Source organism: Xenopus tropicalis, chromosome 2 (assembly GCF_000004195.4).
Source record: "Xenopus tropicalis strain Nigerian chromosome 2, UCB_Xtro_10.0, whole genome shotgun sequence".
Lineage (NCBI taxonomy): Eukaryota > Metazoa > Chordata > Amphibia > Anura > Pipidae > Xenopus > Xenopus tropicalis.
The window spans coordinates 49,494,361-49,516,860 of NC_030678.2; the positions used below are offsets into that span (position 1 = coordinate 49,494,361).

The window sequence follows — 22,500 nt, forward strand, 5'->3', positions numbered from 1 at the left end:
CCACAAGAGTCCTTTGTCTGGTGTTTTCATGTTAAATAAATATTTTTCCCTATCAGTTTTACAGAGGGTTTCTATATATGTGGGCCACACTGTATCTCCAGCTCAGTTGTTGTAGTCAGTAGGGTTATAGAACTAATTTCTGTCTCTAGTATATGGACTGGGGAAACTGACTGTATGGCAGGCATGGACTGGCAATCTTTCAATTCTGGCAAATGCCAGAGGGGCCGCTGTAAGATGCCATATAAATCACTGTTTATTTGGCTGGTGGGGGGCTGTTTGGGTCTCTGTGTACCTTAAATTCCTGGGTCTATTTTGAACCTCAGTCTAGACCTGCTGTATATTCAGTTTGCTTTGCTTGTAGTACTTTATATTGTTGAGTTGAATGACTTTTGAGGCACTTTGCATTTTAATCCTGCACTTTGCATCTAATTCCTAATTTATCTTTATTTTGAAATACAGAGTTCATTTTACAGGATGGAATCTATATGAGCAGTTCACTGTGGATTCATAATTTGACTTCTCTGTGTATTCATTAGATATTTCTTGATATTTAATAATATTGGTAATCTTTACTGCAGTAAAAACCATAATTGGTGCATATTTGAGTCTGTAAAAGTAATCAGCAAGACTTATCAATAGGTAGGAGTGATTTCTCAGCAGTTTAAGCAAGGAAATTGCATGCTTCACCGCTCATGGACATCTCTTCAGTACTATGGAACAAGCGCAAGGCTGCCACAGAAACAACAACAATAATGATTTATTTGTCTTCCCACTCCACCATTTAATAGTGAAGGAAATGTAATTTGTTTTTCTGCACAAGAGAGCTGATTTATTATGAGCAGAGCCGTAGACGCATAACGGAGGATCAATGTGCACTGTTCAGCTGGAAGCTTTTTGTTTTCTTTCTCTCTCAGTTTTTAAAAATAATTGTTGACTGTGTTCAGTTTATGGATCTACTACAGTGGACATGACACATGGGAGATCATGTTAACTAACTCAAAATAAAATTGGTGAAATAATAGTATAGCATTATAGATGGTGTAAAAGTTGTATAGTTTCACTGAAAACCAATTCCACCACCCAAACAAAAAACTTTATCAATTAAGGAAAATAGGGCTTCAGTAAAAATAAATAAAGAGTAATTTCACTTTGTTAAAAGCACAAGAACATTAGCACTACAGCAGACTTTGATCCATACTTGGTATCATGGGGAATACTTTTAGAAACTTGTTTAATTGGATATTTCTGATTTGACTTCATAGCTAAGTGTTTAATGGTTACCGGAGCAACTCATCATTAGATTCCAGGGCAGCATTGTAATAGCAAAGCTAAAGAACCTGCTACACACACACAAAAGCACGAACACATAAACAAATAACTGAAACACAACTATTTTTTGTCGCCTGCATCTTTTTTTGTCGCCTGCGCCCATTTTTGACGCGACCGTGATTTTTTTTTGACGCGCAACGACTTTTTCGGTGGCTAATTTTCTCAAAAGTTTTGCGAAATTCGCTGTGAATCTATGCCTGGTGAAAAAATTCGCTCATCACTATTAATTATCTATAAGAACTGAGATAAAATACTGCATATCCATGTTCTTACCTGCTGAAGTAATCATCCACAAGTGTAGATAATGTGCAACATCTAGAGCTGTAAGTAGAAGTAAGAAAGCCTTCTTTTAACAGAAAAGGTTTACTTTTCTACTCCCAAAGCATTATCTTACATCAAGAATTTAATACACAGTTTAGGGCTGCTGTTCAACTCTTTTAAGTCTACCTCTGTGGTTCTTCTGTTTGCTACTTTCCAAGTCCTACCTCTGAGATGCTACCTGTATTCCTTTATCTTGCACCAATAACACCTAACAAGACTAGAATGATTTGTCTGCAATTTGAAAGTATACCACTGTGGTAACATTGTAAGTTAGATTGAAAAAAGACACACATCCATCAAGTTAAAACTTTTATGTCTATATTTAGCCTGCCTAACGTCTAGTTGATCCAGAGGAAGGCAAAAAACTCCTCCTGAAGCCTCTCTAATTTACCGCAGAGGGGGAAAAATTCCTTCCTGACTTCAAGATGGCAATCAGGCCAGTCCCTGGATTAACTTGTACCATGAACTATCTCCCATAACCCTGTATTTCCTCACTTACTAAAAAGCCATCCAACCCCCTTTTGATCTAATGTATATTCCAGTGGTGCCAAGGAGTAATATGAATATAATTTCCTATAATTCCTAAAGTACAGGTTTAAACTATCTAATTTTTGGCTTTAAGTCAATTAAATTGAAGTCAAAATTAGTATGGTATGAGGCATTATTATAAAGCGACATCATATTCTGCAGTGCTGTACAATAAATGGATGTATATATCAAACATACAGATACTGGTCAATAGAAAAGGGAAAAAGTGCCCTGTTCATAGAGGGTATAAACTCCCCTTCAATAAGGGCATTCATTGCACAATAGAAGGGATTGTCTTGGCCCAACTCACCATAATGTCCCGTTCTTCCATTTGGTCCTTTAAGAGTCCAACCACTTGGAAACAATGCTCCAGTATCTCAACATAGGATTACCAGCACTTGCAGGAACTATGTAGAAATGAAAATTAGTCAATTCTAGTTTTTCGAGTATGCCGGTATCTTTAAACTTTGCAACCCATAAAAAATTACACAAAAATTATGAATTTGAGGCCTTGTGAGGCATTGTTTTTTACATTTTCTGTTTCTTTTTTCCCAGTGAACTGGTAAAATAACTAAATATGGTAGAGAATATTCCCATAGACTTCTACACAGCCTCACCAGCTTTTACTTGCTAAAACTCAGCATCACAACACTTTAATATTCATATTTGTATTTTTCTTTAAACATATATGTGTAACATATGTAAGTAACACTGACCAGACATGAGCAATATGTAAAGTAAAAAAGTCACTCTTTTGTCTCTCCCAGCTGTAATCTCCGCCAAAGGCCCAGTAACCTTGCAGAGCAGTCAGATACAAAGCTAAATGTAAATGCATGGTCCCACAAAGTGCTAATAAAGCTATCTAGAATATAGCATGAAATACTGCACTTTTTTTTTTTGCTAGTCTGCACATAGTGAGATGCATTTGTTTGGAACTATATCACAATTAAATTGAATGTTAATTTCATTGTCTACTGACTCCTTAATGACTTTCCTTGGCAACCACAATTATTTTCAAATATAAGCAAATCTGGTTTTAACATGCTGAACCAGGCTGGTCTATTTTGAAGATATATATCTTCTCCTTGACGGCACTCACCACTCTAGAATTACACGCCGGGTGCTCACCAAAAATGTATCCATACGTAACCAGTTGAAAGCACTCACGGCTCAATATAATTCAAAAAATCAAAAAGGATTTTATTGCTCCACACTCACATCAATGCATTTTGATCCACAAGGGATCGAAGGGATCCTGACAACGATCCCTTGTGCATCTAAACGCGTATTGTATTCCATACATTTTGCTCTATTTTCCTTGCAACATATTATCAAATATCAATATTAAAATGAATTTAATTTTGATAACAAATTGGAACACTTGTTCCCAAATGCCTTTGATGTGTGTTTAGACCCGTGCTCATAGGATTGAATGAAGATACAAAACAGCGATCGCTGAAGTCATCTTTATTGTTTTTATTAACATAATTCATTTTAATGCAATGGAAACAGGGTGATATGTTTTCTCAATACTCTTTGTTTTTTTCTTTTCTTTTTTTTCGGATTTTCGGTATATCATTGATGTTATAGGTCATGCATACACATCACCAGTTTTTTTTTTCCCACCACACTGTGTATTTAAGTTTGTCCTGTTGTTTGGTTGATAACTTTGAGAAAGGCTGCAGGAGTGGGCGAAACGTCAGTTCTGTTATACACCTAATAAATCACAGTATTTTGTCATAAGTCCTGTGTGGAGTGGACCATTTTTTGATTGATTATATATGCAATTTATGCAATAGTTGCAAATATTGAATACATAGCTTGAATCCTGATGCTGAAATAAAAAAAGGCAATAGAGACTGGACAAAATTCTTCCCAAATTTACACCATTAGTAAATGGGATACTCCTCTGAGAACAGTGAGGTACAAGCATGGGACCTGCTATGCAGAATGTTGCAGATAAGGGATCTTTCTGTAATTGGGATCACCATACCTTATATATATTTAAAAAACATATTTTCTGTACACTCTGTTTCCTTTATAAAAAAAAGTTACAAAAAAAACCCTCTACTAAAAAATCATGTAAACATTAATGGGCTTATTTATCAATTTTCGAGTTTGTGAACTCGAGATTTTTTTTTTAATACAAATAAACTCACATTAAAAATAAAAAACTTGAATACTTGCTCATTTATTAATATAGAAAACTTGCTTGGTTAAAAAAAAACTCAAATGGCTTGAGTGTTCCTAGGACAACTCCTATTGCTTTCTACATAAACTCGCAAACGTTTGTATGCAGAAGTTATACAGTCGAGTTTTCGGGGTTTTTTGCACTTAATAAACATCAGACATTTGAGTTTTTGAATGGCCGTTTTGCGAGTTTTAGTGCAAAAAAAATTAAATTAAATTAAATAAAAAATTGAATTCAAACATGGAAAATCACCCCCAACTGATCAGGGGTCCCCAACGTTTTTTACTTGTGGGCAACATTTAAATATAAAAAATGCTGGGAAGCATCACAAGCATTAAAAAAGTTCCTAGGGGGTGCAAAAAAAAGGTTGTGATTGGTTATTTGGTAGCCCAATGTGGACTGGCAGACTACAGAAGGCTCTGTTTGGCAGGACACATGACTTTATGCCTCCAAAATGTGTTTCAAGCCAAAAAATCAAAAATGCCGTAGACAAAACCAATAGGATTGTTTTGCCTCCAGTAAGGATTAATTATATCTTTGTTGGGATCAAGTACAAGGTACTTTTTTATTATTACAGAAGAAAGAAAATCATTTTTCAAAATGTGAATTATTTTATTAAAATGGAGTCTATGGGAAATGGCCTTCCCATAACTCAGGGCTTTGTAGATAACGGGTCCCATACCTGTACATATTTAGGACTAAGCAAGTTTCATAGAGGTATAAAGGATGCCATTTATGCCAACCTGGAAAGGAGAGGAGAAAGCAACACAACACCCATATTTAGTGCTTAAAACATCTTTATTTTATGGTCCTATTTCAAGAAAAGAACGCTGAAGTGTGCATTTTGAATGAGTAGGAGGTAAGATGGTGAAAATACTTGGTTCAATATTAGCCTCTGGGGTTCAAAATGCCTGGGAATTGCCTACCACCCAGTACACTGAAGAAGCCACTCAAAAAAATTTCAAGATTACTTAGTAAGTCCAGTTACTTAAGACTAATCACAACTGGATTCTATTGTGGGTGATGATACCAACACCGTAAAAGCCTATTCATGTTATTTATAGATTAGGTTACTTTTTAAGGAAGAATCTGTGGTTGGGTCTTAGAGTTAAGTTTAGGTACAAACAAACTAAGGTTATGTATTCAATTGTTTTTTGTTAAAAAACCTTCAGTTTGTATTTTCTACTGATTGCAGTCAGAGTACATCTGGTTTCTAAAATGATTACAAGTGCTTTGGATATGTCTATAATAGGTAAACCTTTTGAGTTGTTTGCTAGTTTAATTTCAAAAACTTGGGTTTCCTCAATAAAGTCTAAACTCGCCCTTGATAAATGATTGCAACATCTGTGGGTGACTTGTCTTTGAGGTATTTGAGGATCAGTGAACATGATGATTGCAACTTGTGCGAATGTTTTCCCCTCACTGATTACAAGCCATGAAGTTTAGTAACATTCAGTTGTACTTTTTAGCTGATTGAAAACTCTCAAATGTGTTTTTGTAAATGTTTTAGTAGAAAAGGAAAGCCCTGGAGTTATAAGTGCAAGGGGATTGCATGACAATGGGTCTGAATGGCCAGCAGCCAGATTACACTGGTTTATGTTTAGAGATTGGCAGAATTAGATGTAGCTGTGATTAGGTGAGAAGGAATGAGTTAAGGCAGGAGAAAGCTGGGCCGAGGGGGTGGAGAATAAGAGGGACGTGATGTCAGAGGAAGAAGCAGTTCACTTTCTTATTTTCTGAGCAGGTAGAATTGTCCCACCTACCCTCCCCCTTTTTGCATATTTTGTGAAAATGTCAGTCTCTTCTTTATGTTCTCATATTATCATTTAATAACTGAATGCGGATGTTTTCCTGATACATTATTATATTGTGCTTTCTGTATTTTTATACAGTATAAACTCGAGAGTCAGCATTATATTAATTCATGTTAACTACAATTGCTTGATCCAGGGAATATTTTGATCACCATTGGGGTCAGAAAATAATTTTTTCCCTCTTGAGGCATAATTGGCACAGGTTTCAGGTTGGGTTTTTTGCCTTCCTCTGGATCAAAACTGTGGATATATGATAATATATTTTAAGTGTATCTGTCATAGCAGTAGTAGGACTTGCCAGACTACTGCACAGGTAATTTTAGCAGAGGCAGAAAGGAGGTTCTCTCCTTTGACTGCACAATGGATTGATAAATGCAGACACTACTACTGCTTGTGCTAGATGACAGCCTGCTTGGATTTCCTATCATTGAAAGACTGGCAGCAGGGCTGCTGAACTTCTCTTATGGTGGGAGATGCAGCTCCTGCTGGTAGCAGAATTTGGGGACATCCTCTCTGTAGGTAGAGGCAGTCTATTAATCAGAGGCTAATATAATGAAATAGTGCTGATCTCAAATGGCAACTATGGAAGTACTATGAGATTCAAGCCTTCAGTGAGAAATGGCAGAGCATAGTAGTGATCTCTTATAGAATTCTGGCTTTAAAATATCGCCTTGGGTAAGACTGGCAAAGGTCTTGTCTATTTGATAAAAATGTGAATAAATGCTGTGGCCATTTTACCCCATCTCTGTCTCCTGGTGTTATTATGTAACAAGTGGTTGGGTCAAGGTGAAGGTTCCCAAGAGATAGGGTGTCAACCCAAGAGAAATGGTGCCAAAGGGTCCCAACGCCAGTTCCTCCCCTCCTTGCTACCAGCCACCCTCGTTTACTGCCACTCACTGGCAGTCCCTCCACTTCTAGCGCTGTGGGAGAGAATACCAAATGTACAAATTACCCTCCCTGAATCCCCCATTGCTAGATTAAAGTGTTTTCCTGGCAGTTTAGTAACTAGCTAGAGGATGTCAGGATTTCCTAGTTTATAAAAGGGGAATTCACCACATGTTCTTTCTCTTTTAGTCTCCACTAGAGGATGAGGTACTGTAGGGCCTGGGACAGAGGTAGGTCCCAGTAGGAATACTAAGGGGCACATTTACTAACCCACGAATCCGAATTGGAAAAATTCCGATTGGAAAACGAACATTTTGCGACTTTTTCGCGATTTTTTTTCGGCGCCTTTACGACTTTTCGGAAATTGTCGCGACTTTTTCGTTACCAATATGATTTGCGCAAAAAAACGTGAGTTTTTCGTAGCCATTACGATGCGCTTGTATCTTGTCGCGACTTTTTCGTATTGAGCGCTCGTAAACGGCGGGCGAAACTTTCAGACTTAGCATGATTTTGGAAGCCTCCCATAGGACTCAATGGCACCCTGCAGCTCCAACCTGGCCCAAGAAAAGTCACCATACTGAAGCTTGAATGAATCTGAATCTTTCGTACTCGGCGCGAAGGCTCCGCAAAGGTCGCGACTTTTCGCGCAAGTAGTAACGCTACGAAAAAATCGCCAAATTTTGCGCAACATTCGGAATGGCAATGAAAAAGTCGCGACAATTTTCCGAAAAATCGCCAAATACCGATCATTACGAAAAAAACGCAATCGGACGCATTCGGCCCGTTCGTGGGTAAGTAAATGTGCCCCTAAGTGTTAGGAAGTTTGTAATAGCACGCTCTAGGAGTTAAAGGCAGAATTGGGGTAGTTAGTAGAGCAGCCAGAGGCTCCAACAAGGAGGCCAGAAAGGGTGAGTACCCTCCTGTGACAAAGCCACCAGTATTGGGACTCAAATGGTTAGGCTCAGGGATACAGAGATTATTTGAGTGTCAAAGGCAGTAAGTATTGCTTCTTGGGTATTGGGTATTATGAACAGCTACATTACACTACACTACAGCCTGTACCATCATATCAGTACCTACCAAAGAGATTGTGAAGCTATACTATCAATAAAGAGTTTCATCTCTGGCACCCACTGGGAGCCAAGCTATTTGTGAGATTATGCTTTGTATGTGGAATCAGTGTGGTTAACCCTTTTTCCAACAGTAACACAAGTAACACGAGGGCCCACCTGGGTGCCCTCCTGAGTGTTGCTGGAAGTTGAGACCTATTTGACCAAGTCTGATTTAATCCATTTAGGGTAACTGAGATCTTAGGTAGCCCATTGTCTGAAAACCTGTTACATAGAGATCCTTTTGCCTAAATTAAAAAAAAAAAATGTAGCTAATTGATTATTAATTATTTTTATTAATTGGCAAACCAGTGCCAGTGCACTAGAAGAGTTAATTGCAACTCTCTTTCAGTCTCTCTGTCTCTCACTCTCTCTCTCTGACTCTCTCCAGATGAAATCAATGCAATTTTTATAGCCCCCAGCAAAATTATATCCATGAGTTCTTCTTTTCATAGTGTTTGAGCTCTCATGCTGAATGCATAAATGCCAGACAATTTAATCTCAAAAGAATTATCCTCTGTTAAACAGTCTTCTTGGTAAACAGATCCACAGAACCTCAGCATGCCCAGTGCCAGACCAAACACTTGCAGCTCCACGTATTTTCCTGAATTAAAGTGATATTAACAAGAAAAGCACATTTTCCTTGCAAAAGCTTCTCAGGATCTCTGCTGTTCTTTCTGCCGATTACTAAGATAACAGATGCTATCAACACAAGCTTTTCCCATCAGATAACTAATGGATTTTAATGAGATGTTTTTTTTTCTGGTACAACTTCCATTTCTAATTAATCAGGTTTGTGATGATCCCCTGCCAGGAAGCAGAGCAGGAACTGCTGGGCGATGGTGGTGATGATAGAGAGGATTAAGAGGATTTTTAAATAATAATAATTGAAAGACCACACACACATTTTGCTCATATCATGCTGAGTGCAGACCTCTTCACATTTATTTACACATTTTTTAGCAAAATGCTGCAAAAAAAAAAAAGAACACTGACATCTCAATAGATCATCCTTATTCATGGATGCAGCCAGTAAAAAGGAGACAGGGTGAAACTCAGCATTATAATATAGTCATGATATAACTTTTATTAGGCAAAACAATACAAAACTTTATTTCAACAATTAAGTTGCAATATTCAGTATCTTTGCCTGATAGTATACTCAGCATCTCCGCCATTAGTTAGGGGAAACTAACGAGGGGGCTAACTCAATAAAGTGCACTTACCAACTACTTGTGTATCATAGGAGGAATACATACTGTATAGCCAATGCAACATCTTATCAGGCCCAGAAACCTACAAAACTACCAGATCCACCAATAACAATCCCCTAGAATAAAGGTGGCCACACACGTGGTGATTTTCGATCTTTCGTGCAACCATCGGTCGCACGAAAGATCAATCCAAATGGCCACTAACGTTCAGGGCTGAAACGGCAGATATGGAGGTAGAAACAATAGGATTTCTACCTCCTTCTGCCGATTCAGCTCTGAAAGCAAATTTTGCTCAGGCGCCTTCTATGGTGTCCGATCAAAATAGTTTAACCCACCCGATCAGCGAGTCGACCGATATCAGCAGCCTCCTGCCATATCGGTCGCCTCGCCGACTTGCCATACACGCACCGAATATCGTACAAAACGAGGTTTCATATGATATTATCGTTGCGTGTATGGCCAGCTTAAGGGATAAGGGTATCAACAAAGATAACACAATTTGAAAAGCAAAATCATCACAGATAAAAAGAAGTCTTGCTTCGAGAAGGTGCAAATCAGGCTGCCAGTCACTGGATTAGATAGAAATCTAGATAGATAGACTTGTATTGGAAAATTGTACTGCTATTCATCAATTTTCATTTGAAAATTACTCTTTATTCAGAGAATGATTACTTAAAACCAGGTAGATAGGCCAAATATATTTCAAAATCAGTAACTCTTTTTATAATAAGGCAGGAACACATGATGAGCATACTACCTTTAAGTAAATATCAAGAAATGGGAAATTACATCTGTTACATTAATTATATTTAACCCAATTTAAAAGACACAGAATCTCTCTTGCCAGATAATTGTCTGAAGTGTAATACACCAAAATTCAATTTAATACTCTGTCTGGTTATGTCCAATAGTCAAAGAATTTTGGAATGAGGTGAGGTTGGATAAGGACAATAAATAAACTACAGAAGACAACTAAATGACTCAAAAAAAACAGCCTCCTCAATAGTTTTGGTAAAGCGAAAACGTTATAATATATTTTACAAGTACAGGATGGAAGACGCTTTGCAGAGAGAGACTCATTTTTTTATACATGGAACAATTCCATAAACCAACTCCCACATGCATCAAATGTCACACAAAGGGGCACATTTACTAATCCACGAATCCGAATCACGAATGGGAAAAAATCGGATTGGAAACGAACATTTTGCGACTTTTTCATATTTTGCGATTTTTCCGTCTGCGTCACGACTTTTTCGTAAATTGTCGCGACTTTTTCGTAGCAGTTACGACTTGCGCATATTGTCGCGACTTTTTCGTAGCCGTTACGACTTGCTCGTATATTGTCGCGACTTTTTTGTATTGAGCGCTCGTAAACGGCGGGCAAACCTTTCAGACTTTGCATGATTTTGGAAGCCTCCCATAGGACTCAATGGCACTCTGCAGCTCCAACCTGGCCCAAGGAAAGTCACGATACTGAAGCTTGAATGAATCCGAAACTTTCGTACTCGGCGCGACGGCTACGAAAAAGTCGCGACAATTCGCGCAAGTCGTAATGGCTACAAAAAAGTCGCGACAATTTACGAAAAAATCGCAAAATACCGTTCATTAAGAAAAAAATGCATTCGGACGCTTTTCGGACGTTCGTGGATTAGTAAATGTGCCCCAAAGTGTACCACAAGGTATGATACGGAGCTGTTATAAGTTAATACAGTGGTGACAAGGGCAAAAAAATTATCCCTTCACGAGAAATGTTCTTTTCTTGATACAGAACCCTAGAATTTTCACGTAAACAGCCTTCTTTCTTGAAATATGGTGTAAATAGTAAACATTCTTAGAGCAATGATCTAGAAATGGGGCTCAGGTAACCAAACAGATATCTATTGTTTATATATTGTTAATGTATTACGTTGCCAGGCATGGATTTGCAGCAAATTTCTGCGCTTTTTTTTTTTTTGCGACAATGGGCAACAATATTTGCTGTGGAAAAATTTGCCACACCACAAAAAATTGTTGAGTGCATAAAAAAAATGATTAACGCATGTGTCATTTTTTTTTTAAATGAACAACACAAAATTGTTACGTGTGTCAAAAAATTGATGCACGCTACAATTTTTTTTTGACGCTCAACATTTTTGAGGCTTTGCTAATTTTTCGCCGTTTCACAAATATTTTGTAAGATTTACAAATTTTTTGGTGAAGCGAAATGGGACAGATTCGCTTATCACTACAAAGAAGGAGATAAATGTGTCAATGTGTCTGGTCATTGTGGGAGCTACAAGGTCTGACCTTAACTACACCATGATCAGTTATAAACTCTGAAAACTTTGTTGAGCCAACTGTTAACCCCCCAACTATCCCTCTTACTGCACATCAAATGGATTATTTTTTATTCTAGGTTTGTATGGTTCCTTATGTTGGTTGTTGTTTTCTTTTCTACATTTTTTGAAAAATCACTTTGTACTGCTTTTGTATGTTATTTCATAAAAACAAGTACAGAGTGTCTTTTGCAAGGTAAAAATAATTAAAAATTCACATAAGTTACAAAGAATACTTTCCTGATAGTTATAGCATTCAGTCTAGGATTCCTTCAGGATTATGACTTAATTACAGTAAAATGTGTAAACTTAGTTATTTATAATATCTGTATAACTAACTCAAACCAACCCCAACACCCCTTCTCTCTCAATCTCACCTCCATGTTTGCAGTTCTAGCAGGTCCTAGCTAATTAACCAGCTTCTACACGGATGTTTGAAATGTGACAGACTACGCTGTAAATGAAAATGAGATATGCTGCTATATATATATATCTTTACATCTGAGCCTGAACGGCAGGTAATCATTTTGAGCAACTGTTGACTGTGTTTCGGTGCCTGTGTTTGTACAGTGATGCATTCCTAGCTATTAAGGGGAAGTTTAAAAACAAGAGATTAAATGCTTGTCAGACAGATGCTTAACTGGCCTTTGTCCAGTTGTGAAGTTACTAAGCAACACATGAAGGGAGCAGCACATCTCTAGCGCTCTGCCAGACTGGGTGCAGGGGGGTCACTGGGTGAGCTACATTATGATCACCACAAAATTACAGATAACATTTTAAAACTAAAGCACATTCTAAATAACATAGACATGCATATATTTGAAATAACTTGGTGATTTTTAACTTAAATTATCTTTTTTTATTCACTGGTATATATGGTATGCCCTATTAATAAATGGCAAGACAAAATGCTATGATGTATTATAAAAAGATTTGGTTTATTACATATAAATAACCCAGTCATACTACTAACCTCTGTGTAGTTATGCATCCGTTTGATAATGCCTACTAAAAAACAGTTTATGCAGTTATAGTCTATAGCAAATTGTAACCAGACTGTAGATAGGGAGGCTGATTTAACACAACCATCCTCCCCACAGCCATTTTTCTATCTTAAAGGACAATGAAAGGTTAATATAAATTCTAAAGTCTAAAGGCATTCTTTTTAAGTACTTACTGCATATCTAAATTCCCAGATCCCTGCTTGCCTCTCTGAGATATGGTGCTGGCAGCCTACAGCAGTGTGAAGACTGCAGTGACATCACTGAAATCTCTCTCCCCTTCCTGTAGGCTGCCAGCGGCAGCCTTCCTATTCTCTGAGCATGTGTGTAACTTGATCCTGTCTCCTGTTCTGAGCTACACATACCCACAAGCCAATCAGAAGCGGATCTGGCAGAGGGGGGGGGGAGGGAATGAAACACATGTGTAGTATGAGGCAAGGAGGGAAAGGAAGGGAGAATACCTTTTTAGAGATGGCTGCCTGTTCCAGAAAATGTGAAGTAAGTGTGACTGAGTAAATATTTGATTAGGTGAGCCAAAAGTGTGGCGTTTTTACTAAACAATAGGAGGACTATTGGGCAGTATGCTTTCTAAATTTTGATTTGCATTCTCCTTTAAGCACTAGCCTATATTTGAGAGAAAACACAAATATATTATTACCTATAATAATTATTTTTATTTAAATAGCAGTCACCCCCTGTGCCATTATCTCTGTTAAGTGCCTCATTCCCCAGTCTTAACTTCTTACTTGGATTTTTTTACGCTGGCATGTCTGCATCTTCTTTGCCCTACACAAATTTCCATACTGCTCGTTTTCTCATTTTCTCTGGGGGGAAGCTTGAACTTTCCTCCCAGCTCATCCAAATCTCATGCAGCTCTGCCGAGACTTAACTACTGTGGAAAAATGAGAAGTATTGAAAACTGTATGGGTCAAAGAAGATGCAGGGAGTATGGCTCCACCTTCCCATCCCGAGTCTGCAGCTGTGGGGGCCCTGCCCTGGATAACAGCCTGTACAGGCCATTAACAGCTAAAATCCACTGGGCCAAGGAGAACTGTCCCCCCATCCCCCCTGATGATGGCCCTGTAAGCCCTATCTGTAAAGTACTGTGGAATGTGTTGGTCATATACAAACAATAATAATAATGTGCTGTGCTATGTAACAGGCTGAATACAGTCTCGATCTACTGTAACTGTAATATTTGTTCTTTTTACTCTGATGTATAGAGGATTCTGTACCTTTAAAAGACCAAAATAACTGATTATCCAAAATTTGCCCTTCCTTTTATTCACCCCCTGGATATATAATTTTAGTTTTTTTTAAATATTTACTTTCCTTCAAAACTACAAACTCTCAGACTAAATGGAGTGCCTCTGTGCTAGATACTAAAATAAATCAATAATACCTGCAAGGTAGGTTAGGAATCTTTAGTCTCTGGTGTGCCTCGCTTCAAACAGGAAAATATCAAAGGTCCTGACAAATAGAATATGTTTGGACTTACAAGGAATTCAAGACAAGCCTTTGAGTCGGAGCAAAGAATGCAGCATTAGCTTGTGAGCTGAGTGGTAGGTACAATATGCAAACCATACCCAGGAATCAGTACAAATATGTGCAATAAATGCAGAACTGAGAGAGGGGACAGAACAGGTTAATTGAGCAATTTATAATAAAGAGATGCAGCTACAATTTTAATGGAATTCTATTAAATTATTTATATATAATAAGGCTGTTTATAGGGGTCTATAAATATAAGCTTTACAGGCAACAACATATCTGTTCATTAAAAAAAGAAAACAAGATAAAAGAGTGCACTTGTACTGTGCATTGTGTTCTGTGACGCTAATTGACAAAATACTGCCTGAGATTTAAATTAAAGCTAAACAGAGATACAAATGAATTGAAACAGATAATAATTAATGGGTAAAATGAATACATGTCTTATATCAAGTTAATAAGACAAAACAAAAGCAAATTTGAGAAAGAAAAAATCTGTGGTTCTCAAAACTTGGAACAATGGCAGAGGGGCTCTGTCTGAAGCCTGGTTAGAGTGAGATTTGGGAAGAAAGACTATTTGGTCTCCTGAAAGCCCAGCTTGAATGTCAGTTAGGATGAATTTTGGGGTGAAACCATATTTACTGTTCATGATTGACAACCTGATTCATTAATAATAAAGCCTCATGTCTTTCAAACATGCCAATACCAAATATATATAGTTTTATGGAGATTTCTGACTTTTATTGATCAAAAACTCAAAGCTGTAAATTGCTGAATTTATAAAAGATTACAGCAGAGTATGGCATACTTTAGATTCCAAAGCCAAAAATCCTCCAACATTAGGTGTACCCCAGGTGTACATTTTTGAAAACTACCAAATTGGCCAAAATGGGTAACCATGTTTTACTACTACTAATTACTAAACAACAAGGCTTTTCTGAACTTAGTAGCTTCTATATAAATTTATGTAATTCCATAATTTATATAAAAGGTGTATTTTTTTATGCCACACACCTAAAATTATGCTATTATTAGGTAAATTCATTTAAATCAGTTGGGTATATCTAGCTAACAAAGACGTTTGGTCCTGAAATGTTTTTTTTTTTACACTAAGGCCTGTTGCACATCGGCATTTTGTTAACCAGCAATTTTGAGCCAGTGGAGAAGCGCCCGAACCTGACCTTGCAGTCTGTCATTTACTTGAATGGAATCCACCTGATATAAGCAGTGAAAAACAATGGTGGAAACTAATCCCCATATACCAGGATAAAGGATTTTTTATACAATTATTTTACATTTAGCTACAAATTTACATTTTATTATTAAACAGCATTACACACAGCTTTAGAACTGTGATTTGACATGGTGTACCATGTTGTTAAAATGGCAATGTTTTGTGAATTTAAAGGAACCATAACCTCATCTTGAAGCCCCCTGCCTATGAAATAACAATAATATTACCTATAGGTGTTTTGCTGTTGCACAGTTTCCAGTTATCTCTTAGGTTCTCAGGTGACTCATATTTAGCCATTTTTAGGACCTAGCAAGCACATTACTGCAATTTACTTTTGGTCCACTTGACTAGTTCATAAAGGTTTGCGAATTGACCAGAAGTGACATCAAAGCTAATTCCTGTTGCCTTCACAGTTAATCGACAACTTTTAATGAAGAAGAAACTCTGGTTTGCTGATTCCAGAATGCTTACTTTGGGGCCCCACACTGATCCCTTTGATTAAAATCTTCCCCCATGCACACTGAAGTATGTGTCCTACAGTAGTTTCAAACTGGAAGTGAAGGAAAGGCAACATATTTCAGTAGCAAAAAGTGTCATGTAGATGCCAGGTATTAAAATAAACTGTGCTTCATCAACTCATCATCAAAGAGGTAAATTAAAAGAACTTTTTCAAGAGGACTTTTTGCAACAGTAGAAATGAATAAAGTATAAAACTGAACAAACTGGACTACACTGAAAGATAAGAATGTTTGAAAATTGTTTCTCTTTAAAGGAGAAGGGAAGGTAAAAACTAAGTAAGCTTTATCAGAAAGGTCTATGGAAATACAGCCATAAGCACTCACAGAAATGCTGCACTGAGTCCTCTATCAAAAGAAACACAGGATTTCCTGTCTCTTTTTTGTAAACATGAGGTCTGACTTCCTCTCTCAGAAACATCTTTAATTCCCCTGGCCAGAGTCCGCCAGTTCTCTCCTCTCTCCTGCTCCCCCTCCCACGAGTATGCTAAGAACTCCCTCCCCCCTCCCTTAAGAATGTGTGATCTGAGCTATAATGGCTAGAGCTGCAGGAAGGAAGCCACTTAAAATGGCAGCTGCTATTTTAAGCAAAGGGAGAAAGCCTCTAAAGCTGTTTACTTAGGTATGTTAATGGTTTCTGCAGAATAAATATATTGTTCTAGGTGGCACTAATGTGGCAAATCTATAGGCAATTACATAATAATTGTTCTTCTCCTTTAAAGTCATTTAAAGGGGAACTCCAGTTTCCAAACCAAAATTTAGTAAAAAGGCCCACACAACAGAAAAACCCATAGCATACCCTTCAATGTAATACTGTAATCTGTTCCTTAAAAAGTAAGATTTTTTTATATCCTGAAATCCAGCTGCAAAACAGTTCTTTTCTATCTGTATCATTTGAAATCCTGCCAGGGGAGAAGGGACTCAAACATTGATGTTACAAATTATAACAACTTTTCCACAACTTACAGACAAAATGAAGGAACTACACAACCCACAATGCATTGCCCTGTGATGTCACTTTCCTTATTCACATCATGTGTGCAGGGAATTGTGGCAATTGGAGGATGCCGGCTGAAGGCAGGCTAAGGACAGTCAACTACTGTTACTCTGAGTGCCAAAGTAGTCAGCCAGATCATCAGGAAAACAGGGGGTCAGGCTTAGGTGACGGTTCCAAACCATATTATTACATTAAAAATTATGAAAAGGCTGCATATTTTTAATTGATGTATATTGCAAAGTTGCTTGAAATTATGTTCATGTTTCAAAACACTCAAGTTTTGTTTGGGTGGAGTTCCTCTTTGGACTTAACTATAAAGTTTAACTTCCTTCTCTTTTAAGCACACATCATTATCTAGCTTTCTTTACCCTTTTTCATCAGAATAATGTTCTACCAGCTTCTGTACTTGTATTTGAACAGAAGGATCTCATAAACTGTGCAGCAATTTGTTTGCAGTAAATTGTATTTGCTTATAATATAATAAAATGAGAAGCTTTCTTTGTAACAGACTGAGACACAAATAGGTCAAGAGAAGCTTATGTTGCAGTTGTTCACAATGGCAGAGGTAACTGGAAAACAATGGACACCAGGTGCTAGAGTGTAGTTATAGGTTTATCACTGCTGGAACACATGGTACATTTGAAGGATGAAGAAAGCAATAGTTGAATTAAGGGACAATTGCTAGCTCAACATCTGCCTATTACTAATCCATCTCTAATTTACATGCACATTATGCGTTTGTAATTCTAACACATTTCTCTCCCTGCAGATAATGAGAGGAGCTCACATGCCGTTTTACAAATTACCCATAGTAGTGTCATAATGTTAGATTCTGTGTGCCAAAATTAAATAGCCTGAAAGGTCTACAGGTGCACCAGTCATTAGTATAACTTCAAAACGGGAAATATGAGTATACCATACAGATGATAAAAATTACAAGACTATTAGTTTCTCATGTTTCATTTGAGTGCCAGTGTCACAGAATCACTCACAACAAATTGATTACTCACGGGAACTAACATCTAATATATAAAGATCCAGAGAGTTATTTAAACCCTCTTTATGTTCCAGTAATATCTTGAAAGAAATGAGTTTGCTGAATAGCAGGACAAAGGTGCATGAAGAAAGACATCAGGTACTGTCAAGAAGAAAACTTCAGGATCTCAAGCACATTTAAATGAGCAAGCCATGAACCATATGTTCACTAAAGTGAAGTAGAAGATAAGATAGCAGAGCAGACATTATAGGAGTCATTTATGTCTAGTGATGAGCGAAGCTGTCCCGTTTGCAAAAAAATTCACAAAACAGCAAAAAAATTGCCAAAATGTGGGTACCGTGCAACTATTTTAGCGCAACCTTTTTTTGGCGAGACCACAACTTTTTTGACGTGACCACGATTTTTTCCTCACTTGGCAAATTAATTTTTCTGGCAAATGTTTGTGGCTGTTTTGTGAAAAAATCCTCCAATGGGGAATTTGACTGTGAATTCGTGCCTGGGAAAACATTTTGCTCATCATATTTATTACTGCAAATATAGTCTGCAAAGTGTGATTTCAAACACAAATAGTTATACGCCTTATATGTAAAAATAGATGCTATTGTGTTTTGATGCTAACTGGGTGCAAGTTCAACGTGGTGGCTCAGTGGGTAGCACTGCTTTGCAGCGCTGGGGTCCTGAGTTTGTTTTCAGCCACAGCAATATCTTCAGTGAGTTTCTTCCCATGTCTGCATGGGTTTCCTCTAGGTACTCCAGTTTCCTCCCTTACACAAAAACATTCAGGCACGTTACTTTGCTTCTAAGTTAACCATAGTGTGTGCGCTATATGGATACCAGGAAGTCAAGAAGTCCCAAGTGTTCCTCCAATGTCCTGCCCTAGACTTTTGCCTCTTCTCAATTATACAGTGATCAAAAAGAAAAAATAGGGACTAAGGAGAATACTTGTGCAAATGTTTTTTATTTTCACACATTATATGTTTTGGGTTACCATAGACCCTTTATCAAAAAGTGTCTGTGGTAACATGATCTGAGACAAGCTTATGTGCTCTGGGTCCCATGGGAGAAAAGCGCTTTACAAATGTTTCGTTGTTGTTGAGATTCAACATGAGTTCAAAATGCAACTGTGGCGTTAAAAGCGAAACACCCCTTTTCCCAGAGTGCTGCTTTTCCTGCGTCCCTGAATTACTGGGAATACCAGATACTGTAGAGTATTACAGTAATCTCTTAGCTAACTGGTGCAAGCAAATACATTCAGACCTCCCATCTAAATTAAATGCTTTGCAAAAATAATACTTTACTGCTGCCAACAGGAGGTCTGCTGAATGCTACCATGGTAATCTTATTAGATCTCCCTACTCCTAGCAACTTTTTTAGTTAAAATTTTAAGAAACACAATGTTTCTTATTGTACATTTGGCAAAGTTAGCGGTAAATGGTTTGATCATTCTGGGCTGGAAATAAGAGTAAACAAAAAAGGCAGCTGTCTAGGGAAACCTAGGCCACTTTAATCACCTACACTACACTATCTTTATCTCTTAAACTACAATTTTGATTATTTTCAAACAGCGTTTGAAATTACAAATAACGTTATGTAATTGTGCTTGGTACAGGTGGAAAGAAAAGGCACACAGTTTGCTTGTGGTACCACTAATACCTCCCAACATTTGAAAAATGTAAAGGCCATGCACATTTTTGCAACCACACCCCCCAAATACCACTCCCATTTTACAAAATTTGGCAGGTTATTTAAAGTTTGAGCACATTTCTGGGGGTTTTGTGGGTCTTGTTTTATGTGTTATTACAGATAAATTGCCCTTTAAGCTGCAAGTCTCCCCCAAGAGACCTGTTTAGCTTATTAGTTCAATCGTATCTAAGTGCAAGTGTAGCTTGTTACCTTTTTGGGCTCTCTGCCAAAAGCTACTTTTTTAATAAAGTTTGAGAAACTGTATCTAAGTGCAGGTGTAGAGTGTTAAGTTATCTGGGCTCTCTGCCAAAAGCTACTTTTTAAATTAAGGTTGAGAAACATTGTATCATTTTTAGTGTTCAGCGCTCGAAAATCAGGACAGTCGGAAAGTATGCTAAATGGATTAGAGCAGTACGTTGTGAACAAAGGACTTCTGTGTCATAGCAGGGCTGCAGTTACATACAGGCAGATAGTATTGTCATTGCTTAGCTTGTATGCATACTTAATACAGAATAGGCAGACAGAGGAAACAGAATGAGAAGGCAGAAGTAAAAGGCACTTTAAATTATCATAGCTCAAAAACTAAAACAAAGAAATAATGAGAATGCATTAGAAAAGTGTTCTGCTTTGCCTGAAACTTCAAATAAGATAAAAAAAAATATTTTTGCCTTTACTGCCTCCTCATATTTAGGAAGAATGGTTATGTAGATGGTATGCTGAAACAATAAAATGCATATATTTTGCATTTTTATTGTGAAGAGAAGTGTTAACATCGTGTAACAATGCAGTTAAACAGATGCCTTTGTAGCTAATTAGCATTTACTTTGTGCTTTTTGCTAAGTCTCTTGAAAGCAGTAAAGGTATATAGTTTGTGCAAGCCATGTTGAATTGATTTTATACGGCATGTGCTGCTACTTATAAGTGTTTATGTCAGACTATTCTTTGCTGAGCACGGAAGAGAGAAAGAGAGAGAGGGAGAGAAAGAGAGAGAGAGAAAGAGAGAGAGAGAGAGAGAAAGAGAGAGAAAGAGAGAGAGAGAGAGAAAAAAGAGAGAAAGATCCCTACTTCATGGCCAGTATCAACATTGACAAACTTCCTATAGTCCTACCCGTGAGTATTTAACCCATACTTGCCAGACACGTCAGAGGTGGAATACGCAAAAATTTACATTTAGGGGCAGAGTTACTAAGCAATTTTGAGATAAAGTCGGATTTTTTCTTATTTCTAGATATTTTCAAGGTTTATGAATGGGTTTTTGCTAGAACTCGTTTTTTCATTATTGTTTCCTGAAAAATTCCATAATTCGTGATTTATTAAGGTTTGGTTAACTTTTTTGTAAAAAAAAATAAAAATGAGAGGTTTGATCTGTTGAGTACCATTGAGTCCTATGGAGGCTAGAATAGTAGAGGAATAGAATAGTCAGTGACAGCCTGGCCTTGACACATTTTCAAGGACAAGTTAATCCCTTCATTGTTTTCAGTTTCACCCAGCTTCAGGGCGAACACAAACTTATACAAACCTATCTATACACTCACATACATAAACTATATATAACAACATCAAAAGTTTTCTATTTCATACTTTTCAAGAAACTAAAAATAAAACAAAAAATGTCCTAAGCCCATCACGTTTGAAAACAAACTAAGAAAAACACTGCTGTCCGTTACATTCTACATGCTACCTTATTATCCCTTAAATCCATTGCAAAGGGTAATCCTATAGTACTGGCATGTTCTAATTTTTATACATTGATAAGAAACACAGCATTGGACCAAATATAAGGAAAATACATTTTTGTTTTCATTAAAAAGTTTAGGGCCAATTAGAACTTCATATCACCATCATATAAATTTGATCATTTTTTGATAGATTTGAACAGATAAAAAACTCCATAAAGATGAAACAGAAATACCCAACTATTAAGCAACATTCAATACAAAATTACAGAATTATAGAATTTAAATCAATGTCACACTTTTATTATTAACTGGGCTCAGAATCATATAAATAAAAAGATTTAAGATACCATTCACTCCCTTTTGTAGGATATTCCTGGGTGCCCTGGTTTTGAGTTTGCCTCACAATTATTTGTTTCTCTGGTTCTGACCCTCCATCTACCTACGCCTTGTTCAATCCATTACAGCTTCTTCGCTGAGATATATGTTGGGCTCCAACACTCAACCCAGTGGGAGTCAATGGATTAGCTTCCATTAAACCAGGTGGCATCCAAATATATGAAGGAGAGGCCCAAGAATATCTAGATCGGAATTCAATTACTCTCCTTGGATGTGGAATTGCCTTATGTCACACCTATTCACCTTCTTTATTTTTCCAATTACTTACTGCTTACATTCAGTTTTGGATCTGTAAGCCTCTATGTAGATATGCAATTCTATTTACAGGCATGGGATCTGTTATCTGGAAACCCATTTTTCAGAAAGCTCTGAATTACAGAATTACAAGGAAATAATTCACAGTTTTAAAATGTAATCTGTAATAATAAAACAGTACTTTGTAATTGATCCCAGCTAAGATATAATTAATCCTTATTGGAGGCAAAAGCATTCTATTGGGTTTTACTAATGTTTAAATTATTGTTATAGACTTAAAGGAACAGTAACACCAAAAAAATTAAAGTGTATAAAAGTAATTACAATATAATGTACTGTTGCCCTGCATTGCTACAACTGGTGTGTTTGCCTCAGAAAGACTACTTTAGTTTATATAAGTAAGCTGCTGTGTAGGCATGGGGGCAGCCATTCAAAGGAGAAAAGGCACAGGTTACTTAGCAGATAACAGAGAAACCCTGATTACATGGGGCTTATCTACTAGTTATCTGCTATGTAACCTGTGCCTTTTCTCATTTTTTCCAG

General features: G+C 37.1%; 1 long non-coding RNA gene across 1 annotated transcript in view; it reads right to left on the reverse strand.

Moving 5' to 3' along the window:
- The window catches only part of LOC105946529, a 65,322-nt gene that overhangs the window by 38,234 nt on the left and 4,588 nt on the right, over window positions 1-22,500 (reverse strand). Inside the window, exons 2-3 of the long non-coding RNA XR_001169966.3 lie at window positions 2,489-2,585; window positions 1,603-1,650 (exon numbers count right to left, since the gene is read on the reverse strand). This is a non-coding gene — a long non-coding RNA (uncharacterized LOC105946529). The remainder of the gene's footprint in view (window positions 1-1,602; window positions 1,651-2,488; window positions 2,586-22,500) is intronic.